General features: G+C 30.3%; 1 protein-coding gene across 2 annotated transcripts in view; it reads left to right on the top strand.

Moving 5' to 3' along the window:
- Positions 1 to 371: 371 nt before the first annotated feature.
- Positions 372 to 23297, top strand: part of LOC118200527 (transcription factor GATA-4-like) — a 229421-nt gene continuing 206495 nt past the window's right edge. The window contains exon 1 of one of the 2 annotated variants that reach the window (XM_085815805.1): positions 372 to 495. The gene's annotated coding sequence lies outside the window, so the exon portion shown is untranslated. The remainder of the gene's footprint in view (positions 496 to 23297) is intronic. The other variant, XM_085815806.1, reaches the window with a different exon arrangement.

Consider the following 23297-nt stretch of genomic DNA (forward strand, 5'->3'; position numbering starts at 1 on the left):
CTTCTAATTACCTCCATGGTAAGGATTTATCAAAGGATTCTGCTAAGAAAATCCTTGAAGAAAATAAATCAAAACTTAAAATTGTTTGCTTTAGCGAACTCAAATTAATAGCTCAAACCTGTCCCCACGGTGATGACTAGACCAAGACCGACTTCATTTAATCCCAGAGTGTTTCATTTCTAACGAGCTCTTATTATTCTACATACACACACGCTATTAAAATAATGCACTACTTGGGAAGCGAAAGGAAATGTCCTCATCGCTAAGGATGATTGACACTTCTTTGTTGTCACACTGCCCCGCCCACCCATCAGCAAGCTCCGCCTCTTGTCTCACATAATGAGGCAGTTTGCGTCACATCATGAGACGAATCCATCCGAATCCTCACAGCGGAATCGAAGTACCGAGGTGAAAGTGGTTGAATCCACAGTAGCTTCAGAGCACTGCAGGTAGCTGTTGTAACTCCGAGCCCCCAACCAAGCGGCTACAGTTAAGGTAGGTCAAACTCTTGCTCATAATTCAACTCGCTAAACTGTTGCACGCCCGGGGCTGTTTTCGCTTATCGTTATTTATTTTATCAAGCCAGGGGAGACTATCGTATCTGCTTTCATGCCCTTTTTTTTATTATTACTCTCGTAGTTAGCTTTCGGGTCGCTGTTATCGTTATCTTGCTTTTCAGCTTCCATGACCTTGCATTTTGCGGTGCCATGTTCTCTAGCCCAGTCTAGCAAACAGGCTATCTCACCAACGTCTAGGATGAAGCTAATAAAAATAGATAATAAACTCGTAAAAGAGCGGTATAAGAAATTCGAAAACTTTTGCAAGCTTAGAAGATATTTATAATCATTTCGCATCCGAGGAAAAATAATTCAGACGCATAAATTATAAGAGGGTAGTTTGGGAGAAGATAAAACATGTCGGGTACACACTTTCATGCTAATGGATTGATGCTTGAGGGAAAAGAATATATGAGAATAAATGCGAGACTGCTTCGCTTGATAACAAAATTTGTGATAATAAATCATATCGTGAATGGTCAGTGTTAAATAATTCATACTAGTATTTTTGTATTTTCGTTTCGTGGTAATCTCATGAATGTAATCATAGAGAATATATTGGATATCCTTAATTACGATGATTCACGTATTTAATATATATCAACCTTAAACATTTTTGATATATTGAAATTTAAATTCATGGCTTCTATATTTGATAAAACGCTACCATTCTTATTCATTAGTTCCTTTTTAATATTTATTAAATTCTAAATATTAACTAACAAGCGATTTCTTTTCGTTATGTCAATTAGTATTTAAATTTGAGTTATAATGTTTGACACCACGCTTGCCACCTTTGAAGCATATCCTCATTCCTATCCCGCCGGATAAAAGCTAATTTTGTTGAAAAATTTTATTGGTATATTTATTTAGAGCTATACGTAATCGAGCACGTGCTTGGAGTAAAATAGAAAGGAAACTAATTTATCTCTAAATGGGTTAAGGTTTTGCGTGATACAAATATCCAGCATTTATAATCCTGTTTAATTGACAGGAATAAAAAGAAGTCCGCCAGGAGTAAAAAGAAATCACCTTAAGTTCTACTGCATACTAAATTAATTTCGCTTTGAATTATATAATTTTTATTAATAATAGCAAAATATTTAATGTTTGTAACTTTTTCATTTTACTGTAACTTAAGTCGTTTAGATTATTTAAATTATTTTATTTCTGCTCGAGTGTAATTTCAGGATCTGTATGATTTATTGTTTTTTCATTGCCAAACAATTAAGAGTTAGTACTTAAAATTCTCGTCAAGGCAAATCTCTTATTAGATTTACTGCCACGTTTGGTTATCAATTCATTTTTCTTATTTCGAGTATGTTGTTTTGTACGATTATGTTGTTTTGCACACTTTAGTTGTTTTGTACACATTTTACGATTATGTTGTTTTGTACACTTAGCCTGCAGTTCCAGTTACAAATTTGCATCTGAAAAGGCCTATTCTTTTCTTTCTTTTTTAGAACTTTAATCAAATGATTGCTCTATTTACTCTAACACACACCCCATAAACGGCTTTATAACTAACCGTTACTAACGAAGTTTTACTCAGCATTTTAGTGCAGTAAGGATGTAGAATCTGCATTTCCTTGATTCCACTGCAGTGTAAAATAAAGTTAGCATGAAAATCGGAATGATTTACAACCCTGTAAGTGTTTTATTTTCAAGAAGGTCGAAGGTAAAACTAATTTTGCACGACGTTGCCCTTTCCTTCAAGAAATACATTGCTACTGGGATTTAGTAAGTGGGCATGCAAGAAGATTGATTAACTTTTATCACGGAAGAGAGGTTGCTTTAGATTATAATTTCGAAACATTGGACTTGTGTATAAAATAGGTAGCATTATTATTTGTATTGTTGTAGAACTTGTACAGATACACATATATCGAATTCGAGGGCCCTTTTATAATGGAATAACATTTTTGCCCAGATCCCTTTCAAAGTGCATGAATACAGGAATTATTTTTTTCCTTAAATGGTAAAATGTTGAGATAATCAGCATGTTGCAAACAAAAGTTACTGCGTGAGACATAGTTTTACGCTTTGCTGTTATACAGAATCAAAAAATTCAAACATTAAAAGGTAATCTGTATGGCTGATATCTCTAAATACTTTGCTTTAATAATAACAAAATTTCATCAATTAATTACGTTAAAAATTTTAATAGTAATAATTAAAAATATTAATAGCAATTATTTTCAGTAATTTCACCGGTATTTGAGTACAATCATAACGTATTACAGTTATATTAAGCATCATTTAAAAAGCTGCCCTTAGTATAATTTATTGAAATTTTTTTCATCATATCATTTTATTTCTGCATCAAAGTCTCCTCTGTGACGAAACTTTAGTAGATTCCTAGCTTTCTTCCTAACACCTCATATAATTTTATATTATTGAATGAAGATCATTCTTTAGGGTAAAGAACTGGACCAAGAGTGAAAACATTATGATAAGCATAATTTTGTAGTGTTGTTTTACCCTGAAAAGCTTATCTTTACAAGGATAAAATTAATAATAATATCGTTGATACTTGTTACAGAATATGTTGCTGAATTACAAGCCGTTATATTAGGTTTATTGTTGCTTTTTGGTAAAATAGTAATGCTCTCATCTCGTTTAACATAATTATATTGCTCGTTAAAAATATTAACAACAGCAAAAAAATATCATTCTGGCATTTATGTTCATTCTTGGGTAGTTGTGCAGTTTTCAACATCTTTTTCAGCGATTTTGTATTCTAATAAAGTACAATCTTTACCATTATGGAAATGTAACAATTTATGGAGGTTTTTTTATAAACGTTAAGAGAGATTAATTTTCTTCCAAACAAGTGTAATTAAGATTTAAAGATCACAGCAAATATAATATATAAAAGAAATGGAGTTAGAAATTTTGCAAGCAGCCAAATATAGGGATCTCAGAAACCTATGTCATTATGACTCTTGTAGTGAATAAGTAATTATCTTAAATAATAATAAAATTAAATAATAAATTCAGAAGATGAGCAGCAAATTTGTCGGGTAAAATAAACAAAAGTGGAGAAAATTCTAATCAAGAAGGTATATATTATTAAAGGTCACGTAGTGTATGCTGCGAAATTAAGTAATAAATTAATAGCTAGTAATTAAATCAAAATGGTGTGCAACTTTTTAACAGGAAATTTACATATTAAAATAAACATAAAAATATAAACATTTCAAAATATGACCCTCATAACTCAAAATAACCCGTACTGTGAAAAGGTTGTTAAGAAATCCAGATGAAAGTACTTTTTTAAATTAATAACTTGTTCTGTTTTTGCGATGGTACTTTTATAATTACGAAGATAATGCTTCGAAGTTTGAAGTCAGAGTTAATATTAACACTATTAGTCGAAAACATGGTATAATATCAGTGCTTCAAATTTGTTTATTTATACTCAGATTTGAAAACCCATTCTTCCTTCTTAAGCATTCATAGCTTAGATTATTTGATTATGCAAAACAAATAGGACTGACAAATTAGGACGTCTGACTGAAGAGATAGTTTTGTGGAAGCATTTCTAAAGAATAATGGCTCCAGCTTACGTTATACGTGGAGAGAACCTCAGAAACGCTCATTCAGTCAAGCCGTTTGCCAGGATTTGAACCTACGTCGAACTTTAATGGTCGTCTAATGGTCGTTTAATGGTCGTCTACTCGGTCGCAAACTTCAACCGCTTCCTTTATGTAAATTTAGTGTAAATTCATTTTTGTTTAATATATTTAAAAATCAATCGGGATACATGTTTATACTTACGTATGCTTTCATCGACAATTTTTTTGACCTATTAAGAAGTGCCGTTTAACAGATTGCAAAATTCATAGCAATCATAAACACTGTTCGTAATGTACATAATGAAAGAGGAATTTTAAGAAATGAAGGAAAATTTTTTTAAATAAATTTTTATTTAAAATTCATAAAATAGTTAATAAACTAATCCACTCTGTTCGATGGAGCAAAAAAGTATATATTTGGGATTTTTAGTATTATGAAAATATGTACAAAAATCCTTTTTAATAATACATTAAAAAAATATAAATCGAATTTTGAAAAAAAAATCGATTCACCACTTTGCATTGCCAACTACAAATAGTGAGGGAATAAAACATGAACTTAATAGCTTATCATTAAGCATATTAAATATCTTTGACAATGAGTGACATAAGCTACAAACATCATGAGGGAATAAATATAAGCTTATAAAAATACCTCATTTATCTGCGCCATTATAAAAGTTACATACTTAGTATAAACCAAATTATTGATTTTACAAATCATTTATTCGAAGGTAATATTTTGATATTTTTCAGTTTATAACAATTTATATTCAAAATGAAAAGGCATAAATAATCACTGGGTCGTTTTGAAATTGAAATATTTCTTCAGTTGAGTTTTAATTTTATAAGTTACTAATCATGGGTATTATTTTTATTCAAGAACGGAAGCGAATCATTTATATGCATTTTTTATGTTTATCAAATCCTTTAATTTCAGTGATAAATTTTATTTTGAGGTATCTGTAATCTGATATTTTAAATCATTTTATACTTCCCTCTTTAAAAGATTTTATGATTCCAAAACCGGTGTCGTAGAAGTTTTAAAATTTTAGAACAAAAAGTAAAATAATCTAACAATTTGCTCAAATACATTTACTAAAATGAAAACGAAAGAACAACGACTGAAGGAAAATATCTCCTCGCAGATTTAATAATATAATCCTCGCAGATTTAATAATAAACGATTTTTTCATTCAATTTTCTAACTGAGTGCGGTAATTTCAACTCATATCGGAAGAGATTAGAGCTATTTCGTACAGGCTTATGTTCTTGTAGGTTCTAGAGAGTGCAGAATGCATTTGTTTGTTTACTGTTCAAAGCTTACGCGAGGAAAAAGAACTCATTCTTCAATTAAATTCTTGAAACATTAAGTTTCTTCCCCCTCTACATGTGTTTGTGCAAGATAAAATGGCATCCTCTTCTTTCTGTATATTTATTTCTTGTATTTCATTAGTGAATTTGTAACTATTTTATTTCGTGTTGCGTTGCTATATTTCTTTTCCCTGACATCTGTAAGCCTGTAAGGTACGCAAGTGGTTTAAATATTCTTAAAATAAATAAAAAACATAAGTTCTGTGTTATCTCTCTTTAAATCATACATTCATCTGAAGAGAGTGCACTTTTTTTCCCCATTAGCTCTTCAGATATCAGTACAAGTTTGGAAACTGCAATTAACATCTCATTCTGAACATTCCCTCCAGGCTTGCTTTTAGTTTTGATGGCTGTTGTCGTTTGAAACCCTGTTTCACTTAATCATGTTGTGATCAAGAGAATCAAACTTCTTAAGCCCTTTTTTACCTCTGCAGAGCATTTCTCGCCGTTCAAAACTGTGTTAGCGAAATCAGACATAGATTTCGGAAGCTAATAAAACATCAAACAACTTTTTCGTCTGCAGTTGGGAATAATAATGATTGTTTTAAGAGTGCTGCTAAGCTTGTTCTAAAAATAGCTGCCAAACCTGATAAATGACGAAAGAATGTTAATTTTGTAAGTTACTAATCATAGGTAGTATTATTTTTATTCAAGAACGGAAGCGAATCGTTTATATACAATCGTTTATTCAGTTATGTCATTTTTTAATAAAGCTCAACGAAGTGAAAAAAACATCGTGCATTTAAATTTTCCATTTTTAAAAGTTTAACTACACAGGAAGAATTTTCATTAATGGAATTTCATTAATGGAATTTTTTTTTCATAGCTGTAAAATATATGTTTCATTAATTTATAAAATGAAATTTAATTAAACTGAAATTCTCAAAAATTGTATAGATATACTTAGATATTTGAAACAAATTCACTGCACTTTAATGGCGTCCCTGCATACCTCAAAGGCGAAGCGCAATTTGACAGTTATTGGTATATGTTAACAGGAAAAAAAAAAAAAAAAAATGTGCTGAAATGCAACGTAGTAGTTTTAGAAGGCGTATAAATGAAACTGGAAAATATTTTTTTCTATTCTTAATCTATAGAAAATATTATATTATATATGATATTATATTATATATAGTATTTTCTATAGATTAAGAACTTTTTATAGTTTATAAATACAAAAATAATTTTTTAAGCATCGTAGTAAAAATGATTTGTTATTATCAAAGTACAAAATTCGAATATATTACTCAATTCTTATTGCAATTTGCCTACACAAAATTAATTATTAATTTAAAGTAATACTAAAACAAAATGTATTATTTCAGTTTTTAGAATTTTTGATTTTACTTGGCATGTTATTTTGTTTATAATATATTAATTATTACTGTCTTTATCAATCTACTTCCTAAACCAGCGTTATTCTTCTACATTAGCAAATTTATTGTAATGCCAATACAGGTAAAGTCGTATGAAACAAAATCAAAATATCTTAGGTATATATAGAATTCTTCATAATTGTTTAAATTATCATCCACGGATGAGTTTAATCTCAAAACATTAAGATATTTTTCTTGGCATCTGATTATAGATCACTGCTAGGATAATTCTAAACCCCTTGGCAATTAAATCACAGGGAAATGATTAAAAACAAATCAGTTAGAAATTCAAAATATTTGATATTTTGTTGCCTGAAGCTTTATAATCTGAATTATATTACTGTTCCTTCTGTTTTACACTTGCCTCTCCGTATTTGATAAATGTAAAGACTGTGAGATATTTGTTGTTAGTGTTAAATATTCACAGCTATTTTAAGCAACTCTGCTTGCATATACCTTAGGATTAGGATAGAAATTTGAATGGGTTCATAATTTAAACATTAGCTTACTGCCAGTAAAATTTGGAATCTTTGGATTGGATTCGATTGTTCTGAATTGAATTAGATTAAGGCAAAACATACGAGAGCTACCTGCCAAAGTAGAAAAATGTTTTCGTAAAAAGCTTTCTTTAAGTGCCTGCTTAAACAGAAACTGTTTTCTGTTTAAGTTATATATCGGAATTTTAAATCTATTTGTCGAATGGTGTTTATATGAATGAGTAATAAATATTCCCACAGCATATTCCATCATTTCCTAACGACGCAACCCTTGGTCTTATAAAACATGGTATCACAAGTTTTGAAAGGAAGATCATGTAAAATGTTTTGTAGATATCTACAAATTATCGGTAATATCGGTATCGGTGTAAAATCTACAAATTCGGTGTTACCACCGAATTTTATAAATTATTTCTTTGCTTTTCTTCCTACTACTTAGTATTAAATATTTTCTTTCAGAAATTTATTTACGGATGTTCTAATAACATTTGATCAAAGTACAATTGATTTCATTTTCTTCGTACGGTATTTCAAGCCATTACTGTAACTTCTCCTTTCTAAAGTCTTAACCAGAATGCAAATTAGTTTATTTCGTGTATTTAAGCTGGCAGTTTTGAAGGTTTAGATTAGCGCTTCCGGCAGCCGCGTATTGCTGTTGTTTACTCTCGACAGCTCTGCTTATATTCCAACGTTAGCGTCTTGCTAGCCGACGTTTAAAAGTACGCGCCGCTCACTATTTTGAGCCAACTTAATTAGTTTATTTTATGCGGAATCTCTGACTGTGTTACCTAAATTTGAAACTTAACTTTTTGTCATGTTAATTTAAATACCCTCAAAGTAACCGACGTTCATTTGTAGCATAAGCAATGTCTTTCTATTCACTTTAAAATTGAATTTTAAACTTCTTAAGATCTTGTGATTATTTCAGACTCAACGACAACTTGCTGACAGTCTAGTAGGATCTGTAACAAAGCCTTCAATTACAGAAGAACCCAACATCGTTAAGAAGACTTAAATAACATATTCAGAAATGTTAGTATTAAATAGTTTACTTAAGAACAATTGAAAGGATTAAAAACATGTTTATGGACTTCATTTCATTAGGCAAACTTCTGTGTAAAGCTGTGATGAATATATTATTTGCATCATGGAATTTATTAAATTTTTGTCAATTTTATTCATTACAGGTTTCTAGAGGGGGGACATTTTTTACTTCACTAAATATGTACTAAAATTGTATTCAGGAGATACACACACTCTCTCTCTCCATCCTCAATAAGTGTAGGCTTTTTGAAGACAGAAAGTAAGATTTTAAATTATCAGATATGTGTATGTACGCACCTCAATCTCTAATCGAAGAAAAATGTCTTATTATCCGATAATGTGAAACAAACTTGTACAAAACGTAATGTCTGAATATGTCTAATGTGAAAACGTCATAAACGGTTTAATCATTAATGAAAAATGAGTGAAGCAATTCTTAATATCTCAAATGCCTGGACCATTGAAAATAATTAATAAGGAATTTTTTATGTCTCTGCATGTGATACTTTTATCCGTCTTATATTTCTAGTGATTATATCTTAGTAACACTGACAAGAAATGGTAAAGGCCAGAAATCTGTGCTGAAATATCTTTCATATGGTTTGAAATACTTGGTGCAAATTTCAATTTATAGTTTTTTCAATATAAATGGTTGAAAATATTTATAATTTACTTGAGTTTAAGTGCGATATTCAAATACATCATTGATATCGTAATGTTATTATCAATATATTTTTCAAACTCACATTCAGTAAATATATTCAGCAAAACAAATGAGTATAAATACCCCTATTCCTCTTCAACTAGTTTCTAATACTTCAAATATTTCAATAATTTAGCCTTAAAAATGCAAATATATTTTGAAAATATTATTCTGAAATGCAGTTTACCCATCACTATAAATACAACGGCATAAAATATTGCTATGAACATACACATGCCAGAAATTTCAAAGACTTTTTTTTTTTTTTTTTTTTTTTTTTCGTAAATCGTTTCGTTTTGCATATCACTAGACTCCCAAACGAAAACAAGTGTTTCTCTATTTCAAATAATCTGAATTCCGAATATTTTTGCGAATAAATTTTTCATAGCAAGAGTTCCTTGATTTAGTTTCAGAGTAACTAACGCAAACAACCCTCATACTATCGATGAATCATTTTCAAAAACCTCCTAAGCTTTCTAGTGCTTTGCAGTAATTAAGGAGCGAAATAAAAATAATTTCATACGTTGACCTTGGAAAAAGTGAATGAGTAAGCATTCATCTGGAATAACTATGGAAACGGTTTTCATTATTTGTGTGATCTGTTTTAATTATAGTTAAGTTCATAGGTTAAAATAAAGTTTTTCATATTTTCATAACATATAAATTAATGTGAATTTTTATATCGCTAAAAATCCTTCAATCGCTTTAGTTTATCAAATGTCAAAATGTCAACTAAATAATAAATTTGAAAGTTTTAAACTGTCAAATTTAGATTTACGTTTCTTTAAACTAAAAATACAATTTTGTTAGGATAAGAAGTAAATTCACTCATCTGTTAGTACCTATTTTATTTGTAATATTTCGTAGTTTCGTTAGTTATGGTTTATAAGTATATGTAAACCACGGTAAGAAACAATTATCTGGTTTATTTGCAATTATCCACGATTAAATGCATTAAACTTTCATTTCACATTTTCTCATATTCGATACGAAAAAACTTTTACTTTTACCATTAGTTGAACTTTGAGCTTTTATTCATTTTAACTGCTAAGTATCATTTTTGAATTCAAATGGCTCTTTTATGTATTTTAGAACTTTAGTCAGTTCTTAATAACTGTCAACTGATGCAACTAAATATCTAATAATTAAATCGTCTGGATGTGTAGGACACGAGATTAAGTGAGACTGCTACTGAAGAAGACAACGAATTATTCTTGCATTTACTTTTGCGAGTGAGGGGAAAAGCTGATGATCTAGGCGATTTTGATAGAACAGACTGTAATGGCCCAAAGACTCAGAACGAATATCTCTGAAACTGCACGACTAGTAAGTTGTTCACGATCCGCCATATTTCCGCAAAGTGGATACATGACAGCGAAACCAGCAGTAGACGCCAAGGTGTTAGACGTTCACACGTCATGAAAAAAAAAAAAAAAAAAAAAAAAGACTTCGGAGACTGTCCCTCTTGGTACAAGAAAATCGGCTCCAGACAAAGGCTTAGCTGGCAGTCCAATACAATGCAGATTCAAGTGCAAGTGTTTCGGAATACACAGTTCAGTAGACACTGTTGGATATCGGACTGCTCAGCAGACATCCCATTCATGTGCCTCTGTTAACCAAGCGTCATTGCCAATTGCGCTTAGAAAGGACCCGGGAACATCGAGATTGGACCATAAATGTAAGACAGTTGCTCGGTTGGATGAATCATGATTTCTCATTCATCACATAGACAGTCCTGTTAGAGTACGCTGCTTTCCGGGCTTCCCGTACAGCAGGTCATACACAAGGTGGTGGTGGTGGTATTATACTTTGGGGGACGTTCTCATGGGCGACTGTGGGACACTTAGTTGTGATAGAGCAGACCGTGAAAGCTACGGACTATATGAACATAACTGTGGATCAGTTGCACCATTACATGGCGTCTGTCTTCTCAAGTGGAAATGGAATCTTCCAGCAGAACAACGCCTTATGTCACAAGTTTGAAATTATGTTGGAGTGGTTGAGGAGCATGAGGATGAATTCCAGTTAATTTCCTGGCCCTCTAACTCGCCAGATCTCAACCCGGGAGAACACATTTGGGATGTCATGGAGCAGCAGCTCAGAGCTCAGACCCTACCATGTCGGAATATCTTGACTTTGCGTGACCGCTGCTTAATCATTTGGTACAACTTGTCTCCAGTCATCTACCAAAAACTTGTGGCATCCATTCCAAGGTGAGTTGCAGCTAGGCCAATATTCGTGAAACGCGTTATTGAGTAGGGGGTCATAATGTTTTAGCGCTTCAGTATGTGTATGTATATATTTACACGTATTGTAGTAATTTCAAGCGTAAAATGTCTTTAGATCTTCATTAAATTCTCTGACTTTAAACTTGTAATAGTTTCTCAGCTTTTTTAAGCTTTTAGCAGTTTATTCATGCTGTTTATCACTATGGTTAAATGTTTTTCGGCAATTTTTAAGGTATTTCCTGATAAGCTATTAAGCTGAAATTTCGTACACATATTACTATTTGTGGAGGATAATACAATATGGTGCAGCGAGGTTTTCGAAATTTAATTTATAGTTTTTTAATTTAATCGGTCTGGGACGATCGGTTTAATCTGGGGCGATTTTTTGCGCATACTTTTGTTTAATGATTAAACTAAAGCTCTCGGTAACTAACTCTAAAGTAAAGAGCAAAATAAATCTTTTAAATGAAATTTATACGAGATTTTAATGAAATTTCTATTCCCTAATAAAATCGACAGGTTTTTTTCAACCATTTCGTGTAAGAATATTGTTCGAAGCAACAGAATGATAATTAATTGTTGAAAAATTATTTTTCAGTTGAATAATTGGACTGAGAGCATGTCATTGAGACTAAAAAAATTAAAATTAAAAATAATTAGAAAATTTAATAGAATAAGGCTTTATTTAAAATTCATAAAATTTTTAATGTCGCCAAAAATATAGTTTATCGTGCAATTAAATGGAATAAGAGATTAAATAATACTCTTTTCAACATTCAACAACTATAGATCATGAATAACAAAAGCATGGGGTGCGCTTTAAAAATTTATAAAATCTTATAGTTTTGAAAATGCAATTACATACGTTATTTAAGCATCAACAATTTTATTTTTCTTGTAGGTGAATTTCGTACAAAGGATCATTTAATCTTTTTTTTTTTTTTTTTTTTTCTGTTAAATCTATAATTTTTTCTTTTCTTTTTTTTTTTTTTTTTTTTTTTTTTGTTCATTAAAGATTTTATGATTGTTAAGCGAAAGCTTGTTTTATTAAAACCTCTTTTTTTAAATTTTTTAATGGACAATGTGAAGCTTAAAATATTCTTTGATACTTAGTTTTCTTGTAAGTTTGTGTGTTTTCAGCTTGTACATAAGCTTTTGTGTCTTCGATCTTTCATTTAAATACGTAGTGAATCAATAGTAAATTTCAGAATGTACACTTAGTTTCATACTATCCAGTCATTTCACACCATAGGCAGATAGCCCTAGTGTGCTTTGCCATAATTAAATAAACCAAACCAAAACCATTTCACATTATTCGATAATATGGAATTTAATTCTTTAATGTTGTTTTCCTTTAAATCAATTTTTCCTTTATTATGCCATTAATTTTTCAATATTAAAAACAAAAACAAAAATTAGCAAATTATAGCCTGCATATACTAGACATAAAGAATTATCTTGGATGCTCTTTTTTATAACGTATTTGAATACCGTTACTATTAGTGTTCGTGCAGAGGATGTCTGGCTACTCGAGCGTTGCGTGAATCACTAGCTAACCAGAAAGCGCGAAACACGAAATATTTTATATAGCAGAGGGTATAAAGCTTTCTTCTAAGAAATTTGATCTGGAAGCCATTCTTCATTGGAAAAGTTTAATTCATTTAGATAGCATTGTTAAAGAAATCTAATGTTGCAAACTATAACAAATATAAACGATTCAAGTAAATATTAATTTCAGTAACTGGAAGAACCTGAAGGCATGTTAAGATATAATTTAAAAAGAATATTATGTTTTTAGCCCAATTTTACGTTGGTTCACTTTTTCATACGAGTCTGCTACAAGTCGGCAAAATGAAATCTTTCTGTTATTGATTAACAAATTTATTGAAAAGCAATAAATACAGTTGTTAATTTTTTGACTTTTTAATCTGAACAATTTAAATGAAAATGTATTTTATTCAGGATACTTCTAATTAAAAACATTCAGCGTTTTTACAGAATGGTGTTGTTGTGTAGGTTCCGTTTTTCAAATATATAGCAGATTGATTTGGGTCAACCGTTTAAATCTGAAAACTTTCAAATTTTTTATATTTTGTTTATTTATTGTAATTAAAATTAATGTCAAATATGGTTTTATTTTATCACAAAGTCAACTAAAAAAGCTGTTGATTGAACCGGCGATATACCTTTTAGAAAAAAATGTTTTCTAGAACTGAAACTTCTACGATAGGGTTTTAATCGAATTTAATTTCCGTTAACGAAAGAAACCTGAATCATGTACATATCAGAAGGGAAAATAGCCTATAATTTAAGTACCGCCTATTTTTCACAATTTATAAGCTGAAAAGATAATTAAATATACATGTGTAGAAAAGAAATTTCTTTGTTTTTCAAAAGCCAATATATATATAACACTTATATCTCTGCAGAAGCTTTATTGCGTTATTCGTAAGTCAGTTATACATTTTTTTAATTATTTAGTTAATTTAAATATCGCTAAAAATTCTTGTGAAGTTATATATAGGCAGATCATTCTACATTTACAAAAAGGCAAATGTTTTTGGGAAAGAAGGTAGTTTAACTTTGTATAAATGGTACAAATTTAAACATACATTTTGGATCTCTGAAATATTTCGAATAAAATTTGATTACTAGACGTATTTAAATCATTTGTAATAATTAGGTTATTAAAAGAAACAAATGAGAAACTTCATATTTAATAAAAAAATCGGAAATTTTCATTTGCTAATAACAAGATAAAGATTTGAATCGAATGCGGGAATATATGGTAGGGTCTAAATCATTTTCAACAGGTTCATTCCGCTAATATTTTTTATCATATATGCTATTCTTAGGTGTCAATGATAAGAACATTTCAATGATAAGAAAATGTGTCTTAAAAAATATCTGAAAGGGTTCAGATTTAACAAGCCTCCAAAAGGGTTCTTTCAAATTTTAATGTGGTTTATCGATATTATAGAAAATATAATTCTATAAAAATATTCAGTGCTTTTAATTAGGTATAACATGAATTAAATACATTTTTAATTAAATCAATCAGTTTAAAAACTAAAAACATAATATTCTATAATAAAAGAACTGCATAGATTGCTTTTAAATATTTAGTTTATTTATTAATAATAGAAAGACTAAACATGAAAGTAAAATATGCTAATATTTCGTGAATGGCTGTAGATTCGCTTGAAAAGCGAAGCAACGTATTAAAATAAAATTAGAGGGTTTATTTAAATTTTCTGATATTTATTTTTATTTTGGAACAAAGCTTTCCTTTTCTCGTTTTTCACCTATGTCTCCCTACCAGAATGAGTTTTTAGGATTACGTTTTATATAAATGAGGACGAAATAAGTATTTAAGTTGGAATCTCGGTCATTTCACTAGAAGAGCCTACAAGACTGCAGAAGCGCGGGTCTACCTTCCGCTCACATTGCTGCTAAAAGTCTAATCTTACTGTAATTCGACAATATTATTACATGCCTGCTAGTATCCCCGGGGATTTTAAATAAAGGCCAGCTCTGTTAGTTAATTCTGTGCAGCTTCGGCTGGTTTTATTTTATTTAGTATTAGAATAGCTCCTATTTTCTATCTTGAGTTAATCCCAAGTGAAGGCTTATTGTAAGCCCGAGAAAGGACCATTTCTGCAATTATTCCTTGTTGGATTAAAGGGTAAATGGACAAGTTTCCTTCTTTGGACTGTCCTTGAATAAAACTTTGCGATAAATCGCTACATATTTTTTAAGCATTCTAGCTTTCAATGACTACCAATTTAGCTAGGATATTGCAAACTTTGTAAGGATTATGTTAATTTAGCTAACAGTTAATTTTCAGATAAAGTTACTTTACTATCCTTTCTTAATTTCAAACTTACAAAATCCGGCCAGAACGTATTTTTAGGATCGCGTTTGAATGCAAATGTGGAGAAGGATTTAACTGTGAAGTTCTACTGACTTCGTTAGAGAGCCAGTGATTCTGACTAGCACGCGTTGGCCTCTCTCTTAAGCTATTACTACGGTCGGCCGTACTTTAGACCCTTGATTGCTTCGCCGTTAATTAGCGTATAACTCTGTTAGAATCTTGATAGCTTCGGCTATATCTTTTTAGTTAAGATTAGTTTAGTTCTTAGTTTCCTAAGTTCAAGCCCGAGTGGAAGCTTTATTGTAACTCCAAGAAAGGAGTCGTCTGTTAAAAGTTTGTTGGAATAATAAAGGGTAATTTCACCCTTGTTACGTTTTGTTCTCTGTCTCACGAAGTCAAGCGATTATTCGCTTACCAGTTCTTAAGATTCCTCAACTTTATCTGTAGATTAAAACACTTAGGAATCTTACAACTTAAAGTCTCGTTTTGAAACTGATAGCCCTTCTGAGCTAATAATGAACATAAATTTAACCTTTGGAATAACATATGGAATAAAAATTTGCGAAAAACTAAAACTGATTGAGAAAGTTTTTTTTTAATTATTTTATTATTTGCTGATGACAGAAGTTCTTTTATCGATAAACTTTGACTGAGTATCTAAGGTAACTCTTGAGTAATAAGCCTGAATCGATTTCATCCGTGTGTCATTTCTCTATCGAATCTCTTAATCAAGACGAGACAGACGGAAATTCCTATCAGAGGTTAGAGTTTCCCTATATTGAGCAATTATTTTAGCATTTTATACCGAAACTGTTTCGTATCATGCCAGATCTCCTGGAGAACAACAGAAATTATTCTGAATTAGACCCTGGATTCGTCTTAGTAAACATGGCTAATTTAATTAAATGATATGTTGAGTCACCATATTCGAATACATGTGTGCTAATTATTTTAGATTTATGACCTATTGTTTAAACCATGCTTAAAAAAATGCAACACGGTAAATTTCATTAAGAGTGTATTATATCTCACGTGCTATGTTTTATTATAAACAGATCATTGAAATGTATTTTGCAGCTCATATGAGAGTTTGCGTATTTACTTTGAAGGAAACGTTAATTAACTGTAATGAAAAATATCCATTTCTATTTGTAGTAAGAACAAGATTATAATGAAAGTTGTTATAACAATTCCATTAAATAAATACAGCACATTCCTCGATAAAGGATGTTATTTATTGAAATTCATTCATATGTCTCTTTGAGGACATCGACAATTCATGCATATTCATTTTTAGTCTAGTTACTTGAAGTCACTTGAAATTTTAAGTATGACATTCCATTAAATATTCTTCTTGAAAAATGCTTTTAAAACCATCTTTATTCATTTGATAATATAGTCATTTAATAAAAAAAGTAAAGTAAATAAATAGACGTTTTTGTTTGCTTCTTATTATATTTTTTTCATACACTGATTTGGAAGATATGCGGAATTTTTTTTTTTTAAGTAATAAAAATGAAAACTGGTAATTATTTCGATATTTGCCTGATTTGTTCCGGTTAACAAGCAAGGCAATTTTTCATTTCCTTGGACATTATATGATTTGTTTCAATTAGTTCTTAATCATGTGGCTAAACCTTATTATATTCAGGCAAAATATGGGCATGAAATTGATTGTCTGACCGTTAATAAATAACAAATCAAAAAATAAACTACATTATTTTGCAACTTGTATAAATTACAAAGCTTAAAGTTCACAATGTTCTTATCCAATGTTACTCGTGGGAGAGTTAATTAATTTCAATTATGTGACTTAAATCTGATGTAGAATGAATCAAGATTACCACAATTATAATTTCAAATAACCCAAACTAATATAAATAGGTGGTTATACGAGTATAATTCTGTTTCCTCGTTACCAGACAAAAATAAACTTGTTATTCACCCAGAATATTGAAAAACTGTAAAATAAAAACACCATCATATTTTTAATGGTTTTAAACACTGAAATACTTGTATTCAATGCAAGCTAAATAAGTAAATTTTCACGTATTTTTAAATCCTGTCTCACCTTTCATTCTTCTAAAGGATCACAGTGAAGGGCAGAAAAAGATTAACCCTAATTTTTAACTATTTCTAAGTATTCAGAATTATTTTGTTTCTTAAATTGTACACAAGCATTAATAAGCAGCATTGTCGAAGCATTTGAGTGCTTAACGCATATTAGAACAACAATATTTGACAGAGATAGTACTTGAAAGGTATTTTTTTTGGTTAATTCTAATTCCAACTCCTCGTATTCCATAAAGTATATCAGGAAGTTTGCACCAGTAAATTATAGCACTAGCAAACTAAATAAACAAATGTACGATAGCACTGCAAAGGAGAGAAAAATTTTAAAAAATAAAAAAGTAAAATAAAAATAAAATAAAATAAAAAAGTACAAAAAAATTTAAAACGAGTTCAAAAATCTGAATTGAGAATGAAATTCAGAAAAGCAGAATTATCTCTTTAGTTCGTAAAAATTCAGAAAAAATTGATGGCCAAGATACAGGCAGGTGCTTCAAAGTTGCCTGAAGTATCTTCCTCTGCTGGCTATGATGTACGCAGCCAAGAATACTCTTAACATCGTCATCGCTGCTACCGCAGTGGCACTAAGCACTTAAAGCAAGCATAAATTGCTTTAAATAGTTCTTAAATTTACCGTGACCAGTTAAAAATTGAATTAATTTAAAATCTGCTGAAAACTCATCAATTTTATGCTGTGAAAAATTGTAGGGAAAAATACCTTTCGATACATTGTGCTTTTGGTGAGACCAGATAGTTTCTGTTCCAAATTACAGACAGCATTTCTATGAAAGTGTTTCTATTGAGAAATACTAACACAAATATTCAAATCAATGTGATGTTTAGTGGCTAGCTTTGCCAGAGCACCATATTTTAGACTGAGAGCTTAAAACTGAGAATGCGAGCTTAAAACTGAGAATGCGTGATAAGCATATTTGGCATACGAAAGATTGTACGTCTAATATATAAATAATATATCATGGTATATTCATGAGAAAACTATGATTTTCCAAAGCTGTTTTCTTTCCTGCAGTACAAAAGTTAAGGGTTCGGTCGCATTGCATTTACTAGATATATATATATATATGTGACATTTATGTTTTTAAATTGAGAATAACGCGCAAAGGGAGCATTTATATTTATTCAGAATAAAATTGTATTTGTAAAGCAATGTATTTTTTACCGAAATTTAAATAATGGCGAATTGCGAAAGCTTGTTGATTTTGATAATAGGCGACACTAAGTATTTCGTAGAACATATCAAATACCAATTTCATCCAAAGAGAAAATAAAGAAAACTATTTGAATATTAGCGCATTTTTGCAGTTCCTGTGCGAAACAAAAATGCATTTTCAAAAGAGAAAAATACATATATCTTAACACATATGTTTGCTATACTTTTAAACAGTAATTTTTGCAACATTTTTGTTAGAAGCAATATTTTAAATTTAAATGCCTGAAATTAATTGGCAATTAAAATCTGGTTACTTTGATTAAATTTTATAAAAGCTATTGAATTAATAAATTCTGTATTTTCCTTAAATGACTGCTATCGACTGAAAGTAATGCTTAGAACTTTGGAGCTTGTTTTGGTTTCCAACCTGAGGTTAAGAATGGTTTATTAAAGATGATTTAGATATTCGAAATAAAAAATTTTAATTTTGAAGATTCTGTATTCGGGGAGATTGTATGCAAACATGCTGGAATTAAATATATTTTGGACGTAAAGTAATACGTGCATATTTACAGTTTTTTAATTAGGAAAAGAGAAATTATTTTAAGAATTTAACAAATTATGAGGTACCACATACATAATAATTGTTCAGAGAAGATTAAAAAACTTTATAAATTCTTCCTTTTTAAATTTCCATTTTTATTTACTTATCTTGTAATGATCATGATCTCTTTACATCCTTCAATTCTAAATTTAGAATTCAAGAAGCTTTCAAAAGTTATTAATTACAAAAAATAAAATACATTTAAACATTCATGTAATACATAATAACATATAACAAGGCTCATAAACAACGCTGTTCAAACATTTCCGAACATGCAAATTCCTTGTGACCTGTCAAACCAGATTCTTCTTCCCATACCACACGTTTATAATCTGCCTGACACATAGTCATTGGTCTACGTATATGCTAACAAGCAATGCTCTTAACAACACGTTCACAAACGACACTGGGGAATTCAATCTCTTCTGTCTTTATCAGTTTGAAATATAGTTAACAAATTTCTTTCTTTACGTATCATTTCATATCCTTTCAAGATGCAGATGGCAGTTAGAAATAGTTCTAATGCAAAAATTGAGATGATTCCATGAGATGAATGTTAAAGTTAATTCTCCTCGGTATTTCCATGAGATGAATGCTAAATTGATCTCAGCTATAAGAAAATCATTCATCACAATCCATTTTCTGTTTGTTTAGTTTCGTTACATTGTTTTCAATTCCCCTTTCCAAACCTATATCATTGAGAAGACGCTCGGCCGCTTTCAGAAAATATCCCGCGGGTCATTACAGTTGTTGATCTGGTCTCGATAAAACTTCCTAACATCATCAAAAGGGATTGGGATATGCATTGTATCATACAGCGTAAAGTTTTGATAAAAATAAAAGTAATCAGTTTTATTTTTTATTTTAATCATCTCTTTTTTTTCTTTATTTTCTGAGAAGAAGAAAGGAAGTAGTAAATCAGTTAGACTTTGCCTTTGTTTGATACTGGAACGTATCAAGTATGAAATAAATTCGTTTCCTGCGTTAGTGTCGTATTGAAATTTTGGAAGAGGGGGGGGGGAGAAAAAAGGAAGGAAAAGAAAAAAAAATTAAGTTTTTTTAATTAATTAATGTAACAATTTTTTTAAGAATGCATGTCCTCATTTTGAAACTGGACTGGTCGGAGGAACTTTGCTATCCTTCTCTTATATAAACTCGGACTATGCCACCATTCTCAATAAACAAAAAAACAACTAATAATGGAGTGACTCTGGAGCCGCAGAGACACAGAGATGTGTAATCCACCTCATTTATAATCTCACATTCTTCATAATTTTTTTAGGCTATGTTTCTAGAGTAAATATTTTAAAGCTACTTCTAAAGTCATTATTACGAGAAGATGTTCTCTTCCATGTTACCCTCGTTAATTCTATGTTATTTCTCTCCACTTCACTTTCTATATTTTCTTCGATCTTTATTAAAATTCGTATTAGGTTAAATTTAAGTAGGTAATGAAAATAATATTTATGAAGCATTCATTTGGCAATGCTGTTAATATACCTTTCATTTCAGCAACCATCACACGGCATTTTTGCTAGCTGCTGCTCCCGAGATTTTTTTGGGAGATTTTTCAAAAGTGGTTATATATCTGCAAACAGTTTATACTAATCAGACATGTAACGAAACAGAGTTTGAAGACGTAATTTTGATTATGTACCTTAAAACTTTGTTACGTAGTTGTTATACTAGATAACTATGAAAAGCTAATGCTAGTGGAGTTCTTACAGGATATGATAATGAGAAATTCACAAAATTGGATTCCTTAAAACTCCTGAAAGGATGAGGTTTGAAGAGTTAAAAAGACAAGTGCTATTTAAATTATTTAGATTCATTGGCCTATACCACCACAAAGAGATGAGAAGTGAATAGTACTTGGAACAACTTATTTAAGTGCTTAAATAAATGATTAAAATACAAAGTGCTATATCATGCACCAGTAACCGTACCGAAACTTCAGAATATCCCATAAAAAGTCCCCGAAAAAAGATGAACGGTCTTTTGTGGATGAAATACTTTGTCTTTATTTCAGCCTCGCAACTAGCAGTGCACAGTTGTAGTTTAGAGAACCTAAAACACGAGGAATTATTTTAATGAAATCAAATAAGATACTTTCACATATATATATACCGTATATATATATATATATATATATATATATATATATATATATACCGTATATACCGTATATATATATATATATCACTTCGCATTGGCTAAACGCCCACAACTCTTCGCTCCCCCCTACCTACGTCATCCAAAAATAAGACGCTTAAAGTTAGCAGCCATTTTTCTACATGTTTTCAGAGGGACAGCTTTACATCGCCAAGGTCAGTTTTTTGTTTCTTTTGTTACAACTTTTTCTTGGTCTTAGCAAGACCCACTGAGTTGTTCTTTTCTCAATTTTTTTTTATTTTATATTGATTATTAACTACAGGTTTTCTTACAGTTTTATAAAATCTACAATTTTTAAAAATTAAATTGTTAATCTTTAAGCTTGCAGGCCCAGCCCGAATGTATTTGTATTTTTAGGACTAAAAGCTCATCGCTATTTATTTTCGTTTTGATTTTAATTTTAGACTAGATTTAGAAAGTTTGATTTTGATTTACATATTTTAACACCTTAATGTGTCTTTCTAAGCGGACGCGTCGGGAAATTGGAACAGAGAATTGAGACTATTAAAATTTCCAAGACACTGTCAAAAAATTTTTTAGCGTAAAAGTTTCAATTGTCTGTTTCGGCGAAACGCGTAATGGGGTTAGCTTGATTCGACGTTCAAACAATGAAATTTCCCTTGAAAAGCCTGTTTGGATATCGAATTGGGCTAATTTACCATTTTCCGCTTACTTTTTAACTTTTTCTGTTATTTAATTTTATTGTATTTATGTTTTACATGTCTAATGATTTGCTTTTCATGTGTATTGATTTTTGAAAACGTCTTTAACCTTTTGGAGCGGCAGCTCTTGGTAACTTTTAGGCGAGCTTTCTACAATTTTTATTTTTTACTTATTTTGCAGCATATTGCGCAAGATGTTTTCTTGACCAAAATTGTTATTACTGCTTTGCTTGATAAATTATATATATATATACCGTATATATATATATATATACCGTATATATATATATGTTCTTTTCATTTTTAATGGCGACGTTCTCTTATTTGAAAGTACGTGGAATTAAATCACAGCCCCGTAGTCAAGTTGTTTTTCCCGCCTTTTCCACACGTACAGTTTTAGAATGTTCTGGAAATATTTAAAGCGAACTGGATTGGCTGACGAGGCTGACGTCATTTCTTGGAAGCTCCGCCTTTCCAGAGGCTATAAAAAGACTCGCAAAAGGAATATCGGGGCTTTTTCTTAAATGTCACAATGCAGTAAACTTCATACAAAAAGTTATTAATAATTCTTTTTATTTACTTCGGATATCTGATTTTTGTAACTGCTATTTCTCCTGAATAATAATAAATGGATCCTGCTTTTTAAACTTATCGTCTGATTATTTAAGCTGCGACTAAAGCTGATACATCACACACATATATATATAAAGATTTACTGTTATATAAGGCTCGAGATGAGAAAACTCAAACCTTCTCACTTTTTTTCTTCTTTCGAATCTTCTGAATCCTAACCTAAAAAACACGTTAAATATTTTGGAAGTATTAGTTTTCTTGAATTTAAATAAAAGCATTCATTTCAAAAAGGATATTGTTGCATTTCAATTTACTTGAATTTCCAGTAACTCGTCCCGGATCTGAGTAGCATACACTTAATATTATGTGGATAATTTACTGTCACAAAATTAGTGAAATTTTTAAGATAATTAAAGGATACCGATATGTTTTATATTTATGCGCAGACTAGATAGTGATATCTATGAGTAATTATATGTATTATGTATTAGAATTATCATTACATTATCTTCTCTGAGAGATTTTACATGACTTTGAGGTCTTTGAGGAGCTGGTCAACCGAAAGACGTTATATTTTATACAGATATTTAAGCTATATTCAATTTAGTATTTTTTTTATGTTTTAAAAAGTATTGGTTCCATTCTGAAGTGTTCCCTTTTTAGAGGTATTCACCACTGCAGGATAAGCCGTGTACTAAACTTTTAAATACATCATGATAAATCCTATATCATTTACATGTTATAGTTTCAGCATATCATTAAAGAACATTAAACATCAGCAAAAGTTTTCTTTTTTGATATATAAGACTGCTGA

The sequence above is a fragment of the Stegodyphus dumicola genome, chromosome 4 (genome assembly GCF_044657685.1).
Source record: "Stegodyphus dumicola isolate Sdum_Otavi_A_Nest chromosome 4, ASM4465768v1".
NCBI classification, from domain to species: domain Eukaryota; kingdom Metazoa; phylum Arthropoda; class Arachnida; order Araneae; family Eresidae; genus Stegodyphus; species Stegodyphus dumicola.